Genomic DNA, 19880 nt, shown 5'->3' with positions numbered 1-19880 from the left:
CCATCCATGTCGACCTAGTGACTGTCGACCTATAGTGGTCGACCTAAACATTGTCGACCTAGACACTGTCGATTTGATGAACCACACCCGTTTGTGACGTCAAAACAGAAACTGAACAGTCTGAAGTGATCACAAGCGCTGAGTAGGTTTTGAGCTACTCTAAAACTGCACAAAATAATTATGCCGCCGCTCTACGATCCTTTCGTTCGCACTTCTGCTAAGCTAAAATACACTCCCAGTGGGAGGCGGCATAGCGTTTGCACGGCTGCTAAAAACTGCTAGCGAGCAAACAACTCGGAATGACCCCCATTGTACAGTGTATAAATGTACTGTGTAAGCAAGCAGCATAAGCATAGATGTATAGCGACATCTGCTCTGGGTGATAAGACTCCCATACTTATCAGCTGGGTCACCGTCTGTCGTGTCGGGTGTCCTGAGATGTGTGCCCCTGATTATCACACGCTGATGTCTTCTCAAAGCTCCACCTCGCCTAGAATGCTTTCCTGAGCCGCAGACACCTATCACTTTCATACCGTGTGTTGGCCATCACAGTGCTGGGGAATTAGCTCAGATGGTAGAGCGCTCGCTTAGCATGCGAGAGGTAGCGGGATCGATGCCCGCATTCTCCAAGTATTTTTATTTCTTTTTTTACAGCCATTGCAACGTATTGCCAGCAGTATTTGCTTTTTTTTTTATTTTTTTAAATCTACAGCAATATTTTGCTAATACTCATGACCACATTAATTAATTTTTTTTATAGAATACCCGAACAAATGGTTATAGCTATTTAGAAAACGTTAACCACTTAGCAGGCTAATAGTTTTGACAAAAACAGCTCAGAAATTGTCTATTTTTTTTATGAATGAATTAGGTTAAGAACATTTACAGTACTTAAAACTTTCCGCCAATTTTTTTTTTAAAACATGTTTTATAAACATCGGTTTAAACATTGATGCATACTTGCCTACTCTCATAGAGTGGCCGGGAGGCTTCCGAAAATCAGTTGGCACTTCCGGCCTCCCAGGAAAGAGGGCAAGTCTCCTGGAGCTGCATACTCCCCGCCACAGCCGTCAGTGGGTGGGGTGATGACGCGATTTGTGCTGACATGCGTCATCATAGACACGTCCTTCTTCTTTACCAAGCCTGTAATCTGTGCATTGTAAAGTAGGGGGCGGGGCTGTGATGCGTTCAAGTCTCCACACCCCCGCACCGCCCTTATATACTGAAGTCACCCCCCTGTTATGCAGACATGGCATAACAGTCGGCAAGTATGCATTTGCATCAGTGATCGAAACATCGGAACCATCGCGACTTTGTATTTCCCAGCAGCTGCTCCTGTCTACAGCTGCCTGGTGACCTCCCTCAAACGGTCCTTGGCTATCAGTTCACAAAGAAATCCTCTCTGGGAGCGACTTCACAAAGGTAACATAGCGCGTGGGAAGTGCGACCACAACACGCACAGTCAGGCGATAATTGCTCAACTCCATCAATATCAGCAGAGCGTACATTTCTCAGTCAGGCCCTTTGCCCGCTATTTGATCTTCTTGTACAGCGCTACTGTGAATTGTCGCAGTACCTCACACTCTCTTGGGACTGATTCTGGTTATCAAGTAATGCAGAGTCCGTATATAACTGCGGTGTAAGTTTGTGTATTGAGGAATCATTAATGAAGGTTATGGCAGATGTTCTCAGATACGCTGTATGTTTGTATATTTGAACAATATGTAACAGGCAATCCTGTAGCCGGAGAAGGAGTAAAACATTGACGTCCCTGGGTGGGCTTGAACCACCAACCTTTCGGTTAACAACCGAACGCGCTAACCAATTGCGCCACAGAGACTTGTGATCTGTTTCTGGACTATATATATCGGTTACAAGGGACGGAGCATTTCAGCATTTAACCCATAAACTGTTATAATGTTCTGTTAGGAAAACACAGCTGCAGTTTTGTCTATAGCACCTGGAGAAATGAAGGCTGTATGCAGTTGTTATCCTCATTCTCTACATTTCCCTCCAGAGGTTCCTGTCTCAGATCTGGTCCTCTAGAAGCCCCAATAGGTCATGTCTGATACTTTTCTAGGTTAAGGAGTGCATTTTACCAGTAGAACTTTGAAGTAGTAGAAGGGTTGAGTTTAGAAGTGCTCAGGCTTATTAGTATTGCTGTAGGATTCAAAGAAACATTGTCAAATATTGTGAGGGCTGTAAAATAAAAAAAAAACACATGGAGAATGCGGGCATCAATCCCGCTACCTCTCACATGCTAAGCGAGCGCTCTACCATCTGAGCTAATTCCCCAGCGCTGTCTTTTACTGGTACACACTGTTATTTGGTCGTTTCAGTGCGATTTGTCAAAAAATTGGGGTGATTTTTCTTCCATCTTCCATTATTGTTTGGGGATAATATTATAAATTGGGGAATATGAATGAAAAAAGTGTGGAATTCTCTTAACCAAACAAAAAAAAATTCATACCGAGACATTGAGTGGGGAAACACTCCGGATTTAAGGCCCGTAGTTATTCAAGTATTTAGCCTTTTCCCTGCGGGGTGAATCCTCTGGTAATGCACGGAAACCCACTGATTCTGCGTAAAATGGGGAATTTAATAGGTTTCCCCGCATGCTAAATGCAGAAGGGGCTTTTCATCTCTGTGACTGTGAGGAAAAATCCTGCCTCTGGGGATCAGCGATCAGCGTTCCCGCAGTGCTGTCATTTAGCCTTGGGGTAAACATCACGGCTAATTGGATACGCCTCTTATAGGCTCTACACACTGGCCGACATCAGTCAAAGATATGAACGATCTCGTTCATAAATGAAAGAGATACCGTTCATATCTTTGAGTGTGGAGGCTCCAGCGATGAACGATGCGCGGCCCCGCGCTCGTTTATCGCTGGTCCCCCGTCGGCTGTACATGCAGGCCAATATGGACGATCTCGTCCATATTTGCCTGCACTTCAATGCAGCCGGGTGACGGGGGGAGTGAAGAAACTTCACTCCCCCCGTCACTGCCCTCCCGCCGCCGGGTCGGCCGTATCCGCCGTCGGGCAGCTCGGCGGCGGATCGGCCAATGTGTAGGGCCCTTTAGTCTTCTTTTTCTGTGTTCCTGTCTTGTAACTATATAAATGGGATATTACTAGTTGGATTAAGAATGATGATCCCTGAAAACTCATCTCTTCAGACAAGCCTACCAAATTTCAGACCCACCCACATAACCTTCAATGCTTCCCTATCCAGTTACATCCCCTCTGTACAGTCCACATAACCTCACATTTTGTCTTCCAACATTGCTGGGTGATCATATCATACAACCCATTAAGAACCTAGCAATTTGGTGAACCATTATGTAACAGGTAGCATCTATCCTTGTGTATCAATGCCTATTTCCCTATAGATTGTAAGCTTGCGAGCAGGGCCTTCCTACCTCTATGTCTGTCTGTTTTTACCCAGTTTTGTTCTATAACTGTTGTTCTAATTGTAAAGCGCAACGGAATATGCTGCGCTGCGCTATATAAGAAACTGCTAATAAATAAATAATAAATAAATGATCGCTGTGTCTAAATGTAGCAAGTCTAATTTGGTATGATTTACAACTTCTGCATTGTAAAAGGATGGTAAAACTAAGTCACATATTTGCTTACAGTTATGTTACCTTACATTGCTCTGTGTAACACACAACTCCTACTATTAGCCAGGGCTGGCCCGAGGCCAAATTTTTTGGTAAGCAAATATATCCTTCAGTGCCCCCCCAAGTACTTATGGGCATGCCTTGGAAATTAAGGGGGCGTGGTCTAACCTGAAAAGCCCACTTGTAGTGCTTCTTACACATTTTGCCCACTGAAAAAGTGCCCCTTTACATTTTGCCCATTGTACAAGTGCCCCTTACACATTTCGCCCACTGTAAAAGTGCCCCATACACATTTTGCCCACTGTAAAAGTGCCCCTTTACATTTTGCCCACTGTAAAAGTGCCCCTTTACATTTCGCCCACTGTAAAAGTGCCCCTTACACATTTTGCCCACTGTAAAAGTGCCCCTTTAAATTTTGCCCACTGTAAAAGTGCCCCTTACACATTTTGACCACTGTAAAAGTGCCCCTTTACATTTCACCCACTGTAAAAGTGCCCCTTACACATTTTGCCCACTGTAAAAGTGCCCCTTTACATTTTGCCCACTGTAAAAGTGCCCCTTACACATTTTGACCACTGTCGTAGTGCCCATTACACATTGTGCCCACTGTAAAAGTGCCCCTTACACATTTTGCCCACTGTAAAAGTGCCCCTTACACATTTTGCCCACTGTAAAAGTGCCCCTTTACATTTTGCCCACTGTAAAAGTGCCCCTTTACATTTCGCCCACTGTAAAAGTGCCCCTTACACATTTTGCCCACTGTAAAAGTGCCCCTTTACATTTTGCCCACTGTAAAAGTGCCCTTTACACATTTTGCCCACTGTAAAAGTGCCCCTTTACATTTTGCCCACTGTAAAAGTGCCCCTTACACATTTTGACCACTGTAAAAGTGCCCCTTTACATTTCTCCCACTGTAAAAGTGCCCCTTACACATTTTGCCCACTGTAAAAGTGCCCCTTTACATTTTGCCCACTGTAAAAGTGCCCCTTACACATTTTGACCACTGTAGTAGTGCCCATTACACATTAAACTATATGCCCCCATTGCAGCCCCTTTCCGGAGACTCACCGAGCAGGTAGTGGTGTTTTCACGCCGCTGCCCCGTTTCCGGCAGCGCACCCACCTACAGTACTATGAAGAATCTTAAAATAAACTACCGCTCCTAGCAGCCGGACAGCAAGGGCTTCTGGGAGTGGTAGTTTACTTTTAGATTCTTCAAATTACTGTAGCCGGGTGCACTGCCAGAGCAGACATGGCACTGCAGCACCAACAGCACTGCCTGCTTGGTGAGTCTCCGGGCAGGCTCTGCAGTGCACAGGGGGCATATCAGGGCCGGTGTTACACATGTCGCTGGCGCTGCGGAGTAGGCTGCCCTGCTCTATGCTGCGCCCTACTCAGCTGCGTACCCAGCGTATGTGTAAAACCGGCCCTGACACTAGCCCCCAGTGTCAGTTCTGGGGTTTACCAATTATAATAAGCAATGAATTTGTTCTTTTTCTGTTATTGATGCCCCACTCACAGGCATGACTAGAACAGGCCCCGATCACACTATGTCACAGGTTCTCAAACTCGGTCCTCAGGACCCCACATGGTTCCTGTTTTGTAGGTCATTTGTGGATTTTTAAAAAGTGACAGTTGGTGATACACAGCGCACCTGCCGGGTGACCTGGGACATGTGACCTGTGTGGGGTCCTGAGGACTGAGTCTGAGAACCACTGACCTAGGTGATCTTTAGAAGCTGATGGAGCTTATCGAAATCTGATTTATCTATCACTTCACTTATTTATAGGTGTATGAACTATGGCGGGGGGTTCCCAGCTGTGCTCTTCCAAAAAATGATACTGCCGCCTTATTTACAGCTACCAACAAATGAAATAACATTTTACCCTCACAATCTGAGACCGACGCATTCTCCGGAGGTAGTACGCCATAAAATCCGTACCATTGCCTAAATCAAAATATAACAGCGTAGATTGTTCTCAAACCCTATTTGCTATTTATTTTTTTCTCTGCTTACTACAATAAAACCTGACAGACGAAATAAAACCTGACAGACGACTGCTGATATTTTTATTTTCTAGCAGTTCATGCAGCGACTTCGCAGATCCCAGCAACTCTGTACAAAGACGCAGCGGTGGTCGCAGATCCTTTGATAATTGGCCATCTGAGAACTATATGGTCGTGCAGAATGGCAGCGGGAGCTGAGACGCTGGTGCCATGAATTTTGCATATGGGATTGCAGTTATTGGCTGAGACATGCCCGGAAATATGCCGGCATTGTTACTGCCACTCCCCGTTACCTCCCTCAAATGTTCCTTGGCTATCAGTTTGCAAAGAAATCCTCTGCCAGGCGACTTCACAAAGGTAACATAGCGCGTGGGAAATGCGACCACAACACACGCATAGTCAGGCGATAATCGCTCAATTCCATCAATATCAGCAGAGCGTACATTTCTGAGTCAGGCCCTTTGCCCGCTATTTGATCTTCTTGTACAGCGCTACTGTGAATTGTCGCAGTACCTCACACTCTCTTGGGACTGATTCTGGTTATCAAGTAATGCAGAGTCCGTATATAACTGCGGTGTAAGTTTGTGTATTGAGGAATCATTAATGAAGGTTATGGCAGATGTTCTCAGATACGCTGTATGTTTGTATATTTGCACAATATGTAACAGGCAATCCTGTAGCCGGAGAAGGAGTAAAACATTGACGTCCCTGGGTGGGCTTGAACCACCAACCTTTCGGTTAACAGCCGAACGCGCTAACCAATTGCGCCACAGAGACAGGTGATCTGTTCCTGGGTTATATATATAGGTTACAAGGGACGGAGCATTTCAGCATTTAACCCAGAGGTTCCCAAACTGTGTGCATGGCTCCCTGGGGTGCCTCGGGACACTTGCAGGGGTGCCCTGGGTTGGTGGTCCAGGACCAATTCAAATTATTCATGGTCAATATAATAGGTAAAACCAGTGCTGGTGGCTGCCAGTCATAAAATATGTGGCCAAACAGAAGCAAATCTTGTCCCTCACCACACAACTGACCCTAAGGATGACATATAAACGCGATCTACTTAATGTAATATTTCTTTCTAAATTTCTCAATAAGAAATTTTTGGCCTAGGGGTGCCGTGAAAAAAAATCTGATATTCTAGGGCGCCGTGATCCAAAAAAGTTTGGAAACCACTGATTTAACCCATAAGCTGTTATAATGTTCTGCTGCAGCTTTGTCTATAGCACCCGGAGAAATGAAGGTTGTATGCAGCTGTTATCCTCATTCTCATCATTTCCCTCCAGAGGTTCCTGTCTCAGGTCTGGTCCTCTAGAAGCCCCAATAGGTCATGTCTGATACTTCTCTAGGGTAAGGAGTGCATTTTACCAGTAGAACTATGAAGTAGTAGAAGGGTTGAGTTTAGAAGTGCTCAGGCGTATTGCCGTAGGATTCAAAGAAACATTGTCAAATATTGTGAGGGCCGTTAAAAAGACCAAAAGACATGGAGAATGCGGGCACCGATCCCGCTACCTCTCGCATGCTAAGCGAGCGCTCTACCATCTGAGCTAATTCCCCTCTGCTGTCATTCACTTGTACACACTGTTATTTTGGTCGTTCCAGTGTGATTTGGCAAAAAATTGGGGTGATTTTTCTTCCATCTTCCATTATTGTTTGGGGATAATATTATCAATTGGGGAATATGAATGAAAAAAGTGTGGAATTCTCTTTACCAAACAAAAAAATAATTCATACCAAGACATTGAGTGGGAAAATACTCCAGGTTTAATACTCGGAGCTATTCAAGTACTTAGCCTTTTCCCTGCAGGGTAAACCCTCTGGTAATGCACAGAAACCCACTGATTCTGTGTAAACTGGGGAATTTAATGGGTTTCCCCGCATGTTAAATGCAGGGTATCCGGTCTTTAGGTCGACCACACTCAGGTCGACGGTCTTTAGGTCAACCACTATTGGTCAACATGCTTTAGGTTGACATGTTCAGTAGATTGACACATGAAAAGGTTGACATGAGGTTTTCACAATTTTTTTTTCTATTTTTTTTTTTTACTTTTTCATACTTTACGATCCACGTAGACTATGATTGGGAATTGTAACCTGTGCCGAGTGCAGCGGTAGCGAGCGAGGCACCTTGCCCGAAGAATGGCGAGCGAAGAAAGCCATACGAGGGGACACGGTGCACTTATTGGGGTTCCCGGTCACTTTAAAATCATAATAATAAATAACGATTCCCCAAGATTTCTCGTAAGAAGCCATTTTTTGTTACCTTCCTAAAGTCTTATTTGGATGTGGATTAATACGATAGACAATGTCTAGGTAGACAGTCATTAAGTAAACACCATATGGTCGACATGAAATTTATGGTCGACCCCCATCGGTAGAATCCTGTACCCTCACAGGCTCACTTCGCTCGCCACGCTTTGATCATGGTGACACGCTTGACTCCACTCGCCTGATAAATGTTCAGATGGATAGTAAATAAAGCAGATCCTACATTTGGGTAAAAAAAATAAAAAGAAAAAAGTCGCCCATTTGTGTGTCGACCATTTTTATGTCATCCTTTTGTACCAGTCGACGTAATGACTGTCAACCTATACGTTATCACCCGGATATCTATTTATTTTAGACCAATTAAGGGTTCAAAACAAAACCTTAAAAACAATTAGTGATTGGACTCAGCTGAAATAGTGCGTCCGAAACCACATGGCTATACTCGCTCTGGCGTTTTCCTGGGGTCCTGGCGCCAGGTTGCAGCCAGACTGTGGGTCTGCTTTTCGGAGTTGTACGCAATGTTGATTTACCACACGGTGGAGCAATTTTTTTGGCACTGCGCCTGTGCGGCGATGATCTTTTGAAGGGATTTATTTGCAAAGTGATTGACAGATTGTGACCGTGCTGGGGAGGTAACAGTGAGTGGCGGCAGAAGTGCACGAGTGTCATGACCATTTTAGGGGCATGTTTAATCCCGTAAGCAGTTACAGTGGCTCCGGAGTCTCACATCCCGTACTCAGAACTCCCTGATCTGCGACAGATGGTGCATCATTGTACGCAGCCGCTGGGATCTGCAAATCCGCCACAGGGCGTCTCACTACAAATCCAGCCTGCAGCAACGTTGGCGCATATTCACATACAGCTGCGATGGCGCTAGCGCACATATCAGAATCAGGCGGTTGATCAAACCAAACATCTTAGAAACCAAACCGATTGGTAACTACTGTTTTTTTTTACATTTCTTAGCGCTTGCCCGATTATCCTTTGTTAGCATACACAGATATTTGATTGGTTGGTTTGTATGATCATTGGTGGTCATTCCGAGTTGATCACTAGCTGCTTTCGTTTGCTGTGCAGCGAGGAGGCAAAAAAATGACACTTCTGCGCAGGTGTATGCGACGCAATGCGCACGCGCGAAGTAATATTACAACGAACAATGTAGTTTCACACAAGGTCTAGCGAAGCATTTCAGTCGCTGAGTGATTGACATGAAGTGGGCGTTTCTGGGTGTCAGCTGACTGTTTTCAGGGAGTTTTCGAAAAAACACAGGCGTGCCTGGAAAAATGCAGGCGTGGCTGGCTGAATGCAAGGCGTGTTTGTGACGGGACCCGGTCTGAAGATCGACAGTGTCTAGGTCGACAATGTTTAGGTCGACCACTATAGGTCGACAGTCACTAGGTCGACATGGATGGAAGGTCGACAGGGTTTCTAGGTCGACATGTGCTAGGTCGACAGGTCTAAAGGTCGACATGAGTTTTTCACATTTTTTTTCTTTTTTTGAATTTTTTCATACTTAACGATCCACGTGGACTACGATTGGAACGGTAAAGTGTGCCGAGCGAAGCGAAGGCACCATGCCCGAAGCATGGCGAGCGAAGCGAGCCATGCGAGGGGACGCGGTGCACTAATTTGGGATCCTGGTCACTCTACGAAGAAAACGACACAAAAATAAAATAAAATACTCATGTCGACCTTTAGACCTGTCGACCTAGAAACCCTGTCGACCTTCCATCCATGTCGACCTAGTGACTGTCGACCTATAGTGGTCGACCTAAACATTGTCGACCTAGACACTGTCGATTTGATGAACCACACCCGTTTGTGACGTCAAAACAGAAACTGAACAGTCTGAAGTGATCACAAGCGCTGAGTAGGTTTTGAGCTACTCTAAAACTGCACAAAATAATTATGCCGCCGCTCTACGATCCTTTCGTTCGCACTTCTGCTAAGCTAAAATACACTCCCAGTGGGAGGCGGCATAGCGTTTGCACGGCTGCTAAAAACTGCTAGCGAGCAAACAACTCGGAATGACCACCATTGTACAGTGTATAAATGTACTGTGTAAGCAAGCAGCATAAGCATAGATGTATAGCGACATCTGCTCTGGGTGATAAGACTCCCATACTTATCAGCTGGGTCACCGTCTGTCGTGTCGGGTGTCCTGAGATGTGTGCCCCTGATTATCACACGCTGATGTCTTCTCAAAGCTCCACCTCGCCTAGATGGCTTTCCTGAGCCGCAGACACCTATCACTTTCATACCGTGTGTTGGCCATCACAGCGTTGGGGAATTAGCTCAGATGGTAGAGCGCTCGCTTAGCATGCGAGAGGTAGCGGGATCGATGCCCGCATTCTCCAAGTATTTTTATTTCTGTTTTTACAGCCATTGCAAAGTATTGCCAGCAGTATTTGCTTTTTTTTTTTTTTTTTTAAATCTACAGCAATATTTTGCTAATACTCATGACCACATTAATTAATTTTTTTTATAGAATACCCGAACAAATGGTTATAGCTATTTAGAAAACGTTAACCACTTAGCAGGCTAATAGTTTTGACAAAAACAGCTCAGAAATTGTCTATTTTTTTAATGAATGAATTAGGTTAAGAACATTTACAGTACTTAAAACTTTCCGCCAATTTTTTTTTAAAAACATGTTTTATAAACATCGGTTTAAACATTGATGCATACTTGCCTACTCTCATAGAGTGGCCGGGAGGCTTCCGAAAATCAGTTGGCACTTCCGGCCTCCCAGGAAAGAGGGCAAGTCTCCTGGAGCTGCATACTCCCCGCCACAGCCGTCAGTGGGTGGGGTGATGACGCGATTTGTGCTGACATGCGTCATCATAGACACGTCCTTCTTCTTTACCAAGCCTGTAATCTGTGCATTGTAAAGCAGGGGGCGGGGCTGTGATGCGTTCAAGTCTCCACACCCCCGCACCGCCCTTATATACTGAAGTCACCCCCCTGTTATGCAGACATGGCATAACAGTCGGCAAGTATGCATTTGCATCAGTGATCGAAACATCGGAACCATCGCGACTTTGTATTTCCCAGCAGCTGCTCCTGTCTACAGCTGCCTGGTGATCTGGTCCTCTAGAAGCCCCAATAGGTCATGTCTGATACTTCTCTAGGGTAAGGAGTGCATTTTACCAGTAGAACTATGAAGTAGTATTAGGGTTGAGTTTAGAAGTGCTCAGGCTTATAAGTATCGCCGTAGGATTCAAAGAAACATTGTCAAATATTGTGAGGGCTGTAAAACAAAAATAAAAACACATGGAGAATGCGGGCATCGATCCCGCTACCTCTCGCATGCTAAGCAAGCGCTCTACCATCTGAGATAATTCCCCTCTGCTGTCTTTTGCTGGTACACACTATTATTTAGTCGTTTCAGTGCGATTTGGCAAAAAATTGGGGTGATTTTTCTTCCATCTTCCATTATTGTTTGGGGATAATATTATAAATTGGGGAATATGAATGAAAAAAGTGTGGAATTCTCTTAACCAAACAAAAAAAAATTCATACCGAGACATTGAGTGGGGAAACACTCCGGATTTAAGGCCCGGAGCTATTCAAGTATTTAGCCTTTTCCCTGCGGGGTAAATCCTCTGGTAATGCACGGAAACCCACTGATTCTGCGTAAAATGGGGAATTTAATAGGTTTCCCCACATGCTAAATGCAGAAGGGGCTTTTCATCTCTGTGACTGTGAGGAAAAATCCTGCCTCTGGGGATCAGCGATCAGCGTTCCCGCAGTGCTGTCATTTAGACTTGGGGTAAACATCACGGCTAATTGGATACGCCTCTTATAGGCCCTACACACTGGCCGACATCAGTCAAAGATATGAACGATCTTGTTCATAAATGAAAGAGATACCGTTCATATCTTTGAGTGTGGAGGCTCCAGCGATGAACGATGCGCAGCCCCGCGCTCGTTCATCGCTGGTCCCCCGTCGGCTGTACATGCAGGCCAATATGGACGATCTCGTCCATATTTGCCTGCACTTCAATGCAGCCGGGTGACGGGGGGAGTGAAGAAACTTCACTCCCCCCGTCACTGCCCTCCCGCCGCCGGGTCGGCCGTATCCGCCGTCGGGCAGCTCGGCGGCGGATCGGCCAATGTGTAGGGCCCTTTAGTCTTCTTTTTCTGTGTTCCTGTCTTGTAACTATATAAATGGGATATTACTAGTTGGATTAAGAATGATGATCCCTGAAAACTCATCTCTTCAGACAAGCCTACCAAATTTCAGACCCACCCACATAACCTTCAGTGCTTCCCTATCCAGTTACATCTCCTCTGTACAGTCCACATAACCTCACATTTTGTCTTCCAACATTGCTGGGTGATCTTATCATACAACCCATTAAGAACCTAGCAATTTGGTGGACCATTATGTAACAGGTAGCATCTATCCTTGTGTATCAATGCCTATTTCCCTATAGATTGTAAGCTTGCGAGCAGGGCCTTCCTACCTCTATGTCTGTCTGTTTTTACCCAGTTTTGTTCTATAACTGTTGTTCTAATTGTAAAGCGCAACGGAATATGCTGCGCTATATAAGAAACTGCACAAAAAAAGGGAAGAAAGAGGGTTCGGAATGCCCTAAAGTGGTGCACACAATCTTATATTAAAATATAACTTTTATTATTATATATAATAAAACCAGCGAATTTTAAGAAAAAAGGTAAGAGAGTGTAAATAAGATAGAAATTGTGATTAAAATTGAAAAAGCTGCGCACTAGATGTCATCCGTATAGTTCCTAAATTCTAATATTGGAACAATGAAGAGTGTCCTAGAGGTATATGCTTTCTCTATAACTGTATATCTGTTATTCTAAACTCCTAGAATAAGTGTCTCTATTTTTCAAGTCCCTCTCGGCATATGTACTGTGAGACCGTTATGGAAACAGGACTCCTATTTTCTTAATATATAATAGTAACAAAATGATAGTAGTGCTCCAATGGTTTGCTGTGTTAAATAATAAACATAATGAAATGATCTTCCAACAATGTGTGTTATGTTTTTATTGTATCACTGGAATGATAACATAATTCTTAGGCTTCAATTGTACCACAGAGGCATCTGTATATTCTCAGTTCATTTGATACTGTTACATCCACTGTGAATGAGTCATGTGTGTAGTGATACAATTGTAACACATGCAGGAGAAACAGCAGGTGTCTGATTCTCAGATTGAACTCTATGGTTCTTGGCTGTTTATGCCTGACAATCTAATCTCAGTTTAATTGTGACATGAGGATGGACTTATTTGCAGCTCACGTCGCTGCTTATCACAATGGGTTAAACTTTCCCCGTCACAATGTTGATTGGTGATTAATATTCACCTTAACACAGTATTAATTAAGCACTTTCCCCTCGGAATCACTATAATGTTATACTGTATTCGCTCCTAAATTATTCATAAAGGAGCATTCAAAGTTTATTCTTTTGAATTAGATTGAGACAGAGATAGAGCAGGCTTATTGGATAGCAATTAGGCATTCATTAAGCATGTGAACCATGTCACTGATGCCCCAGTATATATGCAGTCCTTTGAACAGTGCTTTATAGTATAAGTATACTGTTTATGTTAAAACTAAGTACTGCATCTATAAGGACATTAATTAAAGGTATTTACTACATGTCATTAATTCTGCTCAGTAACTTTCAATGCACACAATAGAGTTACATATATTTCTCAATTAAGCTGTTTCCTACTCAAGGAGCACTTGATATATCCTTCACTATGCACACTGAATTTCACAATGCACACTGGAGTCTGGTATCTGACAAGACTGTTTCCTATTTCCCTGCAATTTGCATGGGATGACACTCCTCATATGGTTATATCCTTCCTAATCTAACATGATATGGAGACTGTCTAAGATGCGCTGCGCATCTTAGACAGTCTCCATATCATGTTAGATTAGGAAGGATATAACCATATGAGGAGTGTCATCCCATGCAAATTGCAGGGAAATAGGAAACAGTCTTGTCAGATACCAGACTCCAGTGTGCATTGTGAAATTCAGTGTGCATAGCGAAGGATATATCAAGTGCTCCTTGAGTAGGAAACAGCTTAATTGAGAAATATATGTAACTCTATTGTGTGCATTGAAAGTTACTGAGCAGAATTAATGACATGTAGTAAATACCTTTAATTAATGTCCATATAGATGCAGTACTCAGTTTTAACATAAACAGTATACTTATACTATAAAGCACTGTTCAAAGGACTGCATATATACTGGGGCATCAGTGACATGGTTCACATGCTTAATGAATGCCTAATTGCTATCCAATAAGCCTGCTCTATCTCTGTCTCAATCTAATTCAAAAGAATAAACTTTGAATGCTCCTTTATGAATAATTTAGGAGCGAATACAGTATAACATTATAGTGATTCCGAGGGGAAAGTGCTTAATTAATACTGTGTTAAGGTGAATATTAATCACCAATCAACATTGTGACGGGGAAAGTTTAACCCATTGTGATAAGCAGCGACGTGAGCTGCAAATAAGTCCATCCTCATGTCACAATTAAACTGAGATTAGATTGTCAGGCATAAACAGCCAAGAACCATAGAGTTCAATCTGAGAATCAGACACCTGCTGTTTCTCCTGCATGTGTTACAATTGTATCACTACACACATGACTCATTCACAGTGGATGTAACAGTATCAAATGAACTGAGAATATACAGATGCCTCTGTGGTACAATTGAAGCCTAAGAATTATGTTATCATTCCAGTGATACAATAAAAACATAACACACATTGTTGGAAGATCATTTTATTATGTTTATTATTTAACACAGCAAACCATTGGAGCACTACTATCATTTTGTTACTATTATATATTAAGAAAATAGGAGTCCTGTTTCCATAACGGTCTCACAGTACATATCCCGAGAGGGACTTGAAAAATAGAGACACTTATTCTAGGAGTTTAGAATAACAGATATACAGTTATAGAGAAAGCATATACCTCTAGGACACTCTTCATTGTTCCAATATTAGAATTTAGGAACTATACGGATGACATCTAGTGCGCAGCTTTTTCAATTTTAATCACAATTTCTATCTTATTTACACTCTCTTACCTTTTTTCTTAAAATTCGCTGGTTTTATTATATATAATAATAAAAGTTATATTTTAATATAAGATTGTGTGCACCACTTTAGGGCATTCCGAACCCTCTTTCTTCCCTTTTTTTGTGCAGATTTATTTTGCCCGTGGTAGCACCCCCTAAAACTGTCATGAATAACACAGATGTGTTTGGGACAAAATAAATAAGGGGTCATTTTCATAGAAGTTATTCAACCTGTGCGACCAGTACTACAGTCACTATATAAGAAACTGCTAATAAATAAATAATAAATAAATGATCGCTGTGTCTAAATGTAGCAAGTCTTATTTGGTATGATTTACAACTTCTGCATTGTAAAAGGATGGTAAAACTAAGTCACATATTTGCTTACAGTTATGTTACCTTACATTGCTCTGTGTAACACACAACTCCTACTATTAGCCAGGGCTGGCCGAGGCCAAATGTTTTGGTAAGCAAATATATCCTTCAGTGCCCCCCCAAGTACTTATGGGCATGCCTTGGAAATTAAGGGGGCGTGGTCTAACCTGAAAAGCCCACTTGTAGTGCTTCTTACACATTTTGCCCACTGAAAAAGTGCCCCTTTACATTTTGCCCATTGTACAAGTGCCCCTTACACATTTCGCCCACTGTAAAAGTGCCCCTTACACATTTTGCCCACTGTAAAAGTGCCCCTTACACATTTTGCCCACTGTAAAAGTGCCCCTTTACATTTTGCCCACTGTAAAAGTGCCCCTTTACATTTTGCCCACTGTAAAAGTGCCCCTTACACATTTTGCCCACTGTAAAAGTGCCCCTTTACATTTTGCCCACTGTAAAAGTGCCCCTTACACATTTTGACCACTGTAAAAGTGCCCCTTTACATTTCGCCCACTGTAAAAGTGCCCCTTACACATTTTGCCCACTGTAAAAGTGCCCCTTTACATTTTGCCCACTGTAAAAGTGCCCCTTACACATTTTGACCACTGTAGTAGTGCCCATTACACATTGTGCCCACTGTAAAAGTGCCCCTTACACATTTTGCCCACTGTAAAAGTGCCCCTTACACATTTTGCCCACTGTAAAAGTGCCCCTTTACATTTTGCCCACTGTAAAAGTGCCCCTTTACATTTCGATCACTGTAAAAGTGCCCCTTACACATTTTGCCCACTGTAAAAGTGCCCCTTTACATTTTGCCCACTGTAAAAGTGCCCCTTACACATTCTGCCCACTGTAAAAGTGCCCCTTTACATTTTGCCCACTGTAAAAGTGCCCCTTACACATTTTGACCACTGTAAAAGTGCCCCTTTACATTTCACCCACTGTAAAAGTGCCCCTTACACATTTTGCCCACTGTAAAAGTGCCCCTTTACATTTTGCCCACTGTAAAAGTGCCCCTTACACATTTTGACCACTGTAGTAGTGCCCATTACACATTAAACTATATGCCTCCATTGCAGCCCCTTTCCGGAGACTCACCGAGCAGGTAGTGGTGTTTTCACGCCGCTGCCCCGTTTCCGGCAGCGCACCCACCTACAGTACTATGAAGAATCTTAAAATAAACTACCGCTCCTAGCAGCCGGACAGCAAGGGCTTCTGGGAGTGGTAGTTTACTTTTAGATTCTTCAAATGACTGTAGCCGGGTGCACTGCCGGAGCAGACATGGCACTGCAGCACCAACAGCACTGCCTGCTTGGTGAGTCTCCGGGCAGGCTCTGCAGTGCACAGGGGGCATATCAGGGCCGGTGTTACACATGTCGCTGGCGCTGCGGAGTAGGCTGCCCTGCTCTATGCTGCGCCCTACTCAGCTGCGTACCCAGCGTATGTGTAAAACCGGCCCTGCTACTAGCCCCCAGTGTCAGTTCTGGGGTTTACCAATTATAATAAGCAATGAATTTGTTCTTTTTCTGTTATTGATGCCCCACTCACAGGCATAACTAGAACAGGCCCCGATCACACTATGTCACAGGTTCTCAAACTCGGTCCTCAGGACCCCACATGGTTCCTGTTTTGTAGGTTATTTGTGGATTTTTAAAAAGTGACAGTTGGTGATACACAGCGCACCTGCCGGGTGACCTGGGACATGTGACCTGTGTGGGGTCCTGAGGACTGAGTCTGAGAAACACTGACCTAGGTGATCCTTAGAAGCTGATGGAGCTTATCGAAATCTGATTTATCTATCACTTCACTTATTTATAGGTGTATGAACTATGGCGGGGGGTTCCCAGCTGTGCTCTTCCAAAAAATTATACTGCCGCCTTATTTACAGCTACCAACAAATGAAATAACATTTTACCCTCACAATCTGAGACCGACGCATTCTCCGGAGGTAGTACGCCATAAAATCCGTACCATTGCCTAAATCAAAATATAACAGCGTAGATTGTTCTCAAACCCTATTTGCTATTTATTTTTTTCTCTGCTTACTACAATAAAACCTGACAGACGAAATAAAACCTGACAGACGACTGCTGATATTTTTATTTTCTAGCAGTTCATGCAGCGACTTCGCAGATCCCAGCAACTCTGTACAAAGACGCAGCGGTGGTCGCAGATCCTTTGATAATTGGCCATCTGAGAACTATATGGTTGTGCAGAATGGCAGCGGGAGCTGAGACGCTGGTGCCATGAATTTTGCATATGGGATTGCAGTTATTGGCTGAGACATGCCCTGAAATATGCCGGCATTGTTACTGCCACTCCCCGTTACCTCCCTCAAATGTTCCTTGGCTATCAGTTTACAAAGAAATGCTCTCTGCCAGGCGACTTCACAAAGGTAACATAGCGCGTGGGAAGTGCGACCGCAACACACGCATAGTCAGGCGATAATCGCTCAATTCCATCAATATCAGCAGAGCGTACATTTCTGAGTCAGGCCCTTTGCCCGCTATTTGATCTTCTTGTACAGCGCTACTGTGAATTGTCGCAGTACCTCACTCTCTCTTGGGAATGATTCTGGTTATCAAGTAATGCAGAGTCCGTATATAACTGCGGTGTAAGTTTGTGTATTGAGGAACCATTAATGAAGGTTATGGCAGATGTTCTCAGATACGCTGTATGTTTGTATATTTGCACAATATGTAACAGGCAATCCTGTAGCCGGAGAAGGAGTAAAACATTGACGTCCCTGGGTGGGCTTGAACCACCAACCTTTCGGTTAACAGCCGAACGCGCTAACCAATTGCGCCACAGAGACAGGTGATCTGGTTTTGGGCTATATATATCGGTTACAAGGGACAGAGCATTTCAGCATTTAACCCATAAACTGTTATAATGTTCTGCTGCAGCTTTGTCTATAGCACCTGGAGAAATGAAGGCTGTATGCAGTTGTTATCCTCATTCTCTACATTTCCCTCCAGAGGTTCCTGTCTCAGATCTGGTCCTCTAGAAGCCCCAATAGGTCATGTCTGATACTTCTCTAGGGTAAGGAGTGCATTTTACCAGTAGAACTATGAAGTAGTATAAGGGGTGAGTTTAGAAGTGCTCAGGCTTATTAGTATTGCCGTAGGATTCTAAGAATCACTGTCAAATATTGTGAGGGCTGTTAAAAAAACAACACATGGAGAATGCAGGCATCGATCCCACTACCTCTTGCATGCTAAGCGAGCGCTCTACCATCTGAGCTAATTCCCCTCTGCCAGCTTTCACCCAGAGCTGGCCTTAGGCATAGGTAAACTAGGCAAATGCCTAGGGCATTTAGTATGCTTAGGGGCACCAGCAGCTTCTGCTGATTAAAATGATATGCGGCATGCCTTTATTCTGTGTGTCACTGCGACTGTAGCTGCATACGAAATGCTACATTGCAGGGTAAAACTGGAAATCACTGCAATGTAGCATTTCGTATGCAGATACAGCCGCAGTTGCACACAGAATATAGGCATGCTGCATATCATTTTAATCAGCAGAAGCTGCTTGTGCATCCTAGCCACATAGTAATGCAAATATTATGCATTTTCAGAAACAAAAGGCGCCAGACATTAGCAGAGCTGCCAGCTGACTCATGCCAGGCATCTCCTGCAGAACTAGCGGCGGTGCTAGGGGGCACCAGCCAAAATCTTGCCTAGGGCATCATATTGGTTAGGGCCAGCTCTGCTTTCACTGGTACACAATGTTATTTGGTCGTTCCAGTGTGATTTGGAAAAAATTGGGGGGATTTTTCTTCCATCTTCCATTATTGTTTGGGGATAATATTATAAATTGGGGAATATGAATGAAAAAAGTGTGGAATTCTTTTTACCAAACAAAAGAAAAATTCATACCAAGACATATCGATTGGGGAAACACTCCGGGTTTAATACTCGGAGCTATTCTAGTATTTAGCCTTTTACCTGCGGGGTAAACCCTCTGGTAATGCACGGAAACCCAATGATTCTGCGTAAAATAGGGAATTCAATAGGTTTCCCAGCATGTTAAATGCAGAAGGGGCTTTTCATCTCAGTGACTTTGAGGGGAAATCCTGCCTCTGGGGATCAGCGATCAGCGTTCCCGCAGTGTTGTCATTTAGCCTTAGGGTAAACATCACAACTAATTGGATACGCCTCTTAGTCTGCTTTTTCTGTGTTCCTGTCTTGTACTATATAAATGGGATATTACTAGTTGGATTAAGAATGATGATCGCTGTGTCTAAATGTAGCAAGTCTTATTTGGTATGATTTACAATTACTGCATTGTAAAAGGATGGTAAAACTAAGGGGGTAATTCCAAGTTGATCGCAGCAGGAATTCTGTTAGCAATTGGGCAAAACCATGTGCACTGCAGGGGAGGCAGATATAACATGCATAGAGAGAGTTAGATTTGGGTGTGGTGTGTTCAATCTGCAATCTAATTTGCAGTGTAAAAATAAAGCAGCCAGTATTTACCCTGCACAGAAATAAAATAACCCACCCAAATCTAACTCTCTCT

The 19880-nt window shown here is 43.5% G+C and overlaps 5 non-coding genes across 5 annotated transcripts; 2 read left to right on the top strand and 3 right to left on the bottom strand.

Annotated features, from left to right (window-relative positions):
* Window positions 1–556: 556 nt before the first annotated feature.
* On the top strand, window positions 557–629 carry TRNAA-AGC (transfer RNA alanine (anticodon AGC)). Its single transcript has one exon. It is a non-coding gene; the product is annotated as a tRNA-Ala (tRNA).
* A 1137-nt stretch (window positions 630–1766) lies between these two features.
* TRNAN-GUU (transfer RNA asparagine (anticodon GUU)) lies at window positions 1767–1840 on the bottom strand. Its single transcript has one exon. It is a non-coding gene; the product is annotated as a tRNA-Asn (tRNA).
* Window positions 1841–6330: 4490 nt separating this feature from the next.
* TRNAN-GUU (transfer RNA asparagine (anticodon GUU)) lies at window positions 6331–6404 on the bottom strand. The gene has a single exon. It is a non-coding gene; the product is annotated as a tRNA-Asn (tRNA).
* A 3775-nt stretch (window positions 6405–10179) lies between these two features.
* On the top strand, window positions 10180–10252 carry TRNAA-AGC (transfer RNA alanine (anticodon AGC)). Its single transcript has one exon. It is a non-coding gene; the product is annotated as a tRNA-Ala (tRNA).
* A 7848-nt stretch (window positions 10253–18100) lies between these two features.
* TRNAN-GUU (transfer RNA asparagine (anticodon GUU)) lies at window positions 18101–18174 on the bottom strand. Its single transcript has one exon. It is a non-coding gene; the product is annotated as a tRNA-Asn (tRNA).
* Between the last annotated feature and the right edge of the window lie 1706 nt (window positions 18175–19880).

Source organism: Pseudophryne corroboree, chromosome 8 (assembly GCF_028390025.1).
Source record: "Pseudophryne corroboree isolate aPseCor3 chromosome 8, aPseCor3.hap2, whole genome shotgun sequence".
NCBI lineage: Eukaryota > Metazoa > Chordata > Amphibia > Anura > Myobatrachidae > Pseudophryne > Pseudophryne corroboree.
The sequence above is the reverse complement of the archived record's forward strand: the minus strand, read 5'-3'. Positions and strand labels throughout refer to the sequence as shown.